Below are 1,410 nucleotides of genomic sequence, written 5' to 3'. Positions count from 1 at the left end.
TACCACAGTCTAGATTATTATCTAGTCCATAGTTTATCTATAGTCTATAGTAGTGAAGTTTATTGTTAGTTAATCCAAATTAACACTTTTATATAGAAATTTTGATTTTTAATTTCTATCTTTACAACGAACGGGGTGTTGATTTAACAAATTTCCTTACGAAAAGAAGAAATAAAACCCAAACATACGGATTAGTTACACTTTAATGAGGCAACCAAAATTCATCAACCTCCTCCCCTTCCATTACAGCTGTAATATGTTATTGTAGGTTTATAAAGCCTACGATTTATGAACATGAAATGGGGTGCACTCAAGTGCAATTATTTAATTTCAACTTTTTGAACGATAAGCCAAAAATAACAATGTTATTAAAATGAAACACTAATTTAATTAAAGAGTACCAGGTTAAAATAACAAACACACACACACACAAACACACATAGAACATAAATCTAAAATATGTATTACGAGTACAACCACCCTTTCTTTCTTTCCATAAACAAATGTTTCCTTTTTTGCCCTTGGCTGGGGTGGGCAGGAGATGAAGACATGAAACACGTGTTTAATTTTTCCAACATAGAAGCTTTTCTAAAGCTATTTGTTGGTTAATGTTGTTGCCGTTTTTGGTATTTCTACTTGAAATCTTCTTCATTACTTATTTGAAATAATTTTTCTTCCGTTGCCATTGAGATCATAAACAATTTTCGTAAACATTACTTTTTTTGACATTTACTCAAACTGACAGTTTTGTATTGTTTGTTGCCTTTCTTCGTTAGAAGTGACACACGTATTCATTGGGATGATGCACCTAGTGGGTGGTAATTTTTGTTTAACTGGAAATATAAACTTAACACGTGTAAGTTATACAAAGTTGCCAAGGTAATCTAGAGAGAGATTCTGAGTGTGTGTGTGCGTGTGAGTGTATCTAAAGCTAAATGAAGGTAAAATGTTATTTGTTAATTTGTGGGAATGTTAGAGGTTTCAAATAATTAGAAAAAATTAAATAAAATAAAAACGTATGAATTTTATTCCAACTTTTTTAAAATATTTTCAAAAAAATGGGTTTTTCTAGTCTAGTCTAGTCTATAGTTACTGTAGTCTATAGCCTAGTCTATAGTCTTATCTATAGTATATATATAGTCTAGTCTTAATCTACAGTCTTGTCTATAGTCTAGAGTATAGTCTAGTTAATAGTCAAGTTTATAATCTAGTCTATAATCTAATCCAAAGTTTATTCTATATTCCAGTCTACAGTGTAGTCTATAGTCTAATCTACAGTCTAGTGTATAATCTAGTGTATAATCTAGTTTGTAGTCTAGTCTATAGTCTAGTCTATAGTCTAGTCTATAGTCTAGTCTATAGTCTAGTCTATAGTCTAGTCTATAGTCTAGTCTATAGTCTAGTCTATAG

The sequence above is a fragment of the Lucilia cuprina genome, chromosome 2 (assembly GCF_022045245.1).
Source record: "Lucilia cuprina isolate Lc7/37 chromosome 2, ASM2204524v1, whole genome shotgun sequence".
Taxonomy (NCBI): Eukaryota; Metazoa; Arthropoda; class Insecta; order Diptera; family Calliphoridae; genus Lucilia; species Lucilia cuprina.
Note: the sequence above shows the minus strand (reverse complement) of the source record.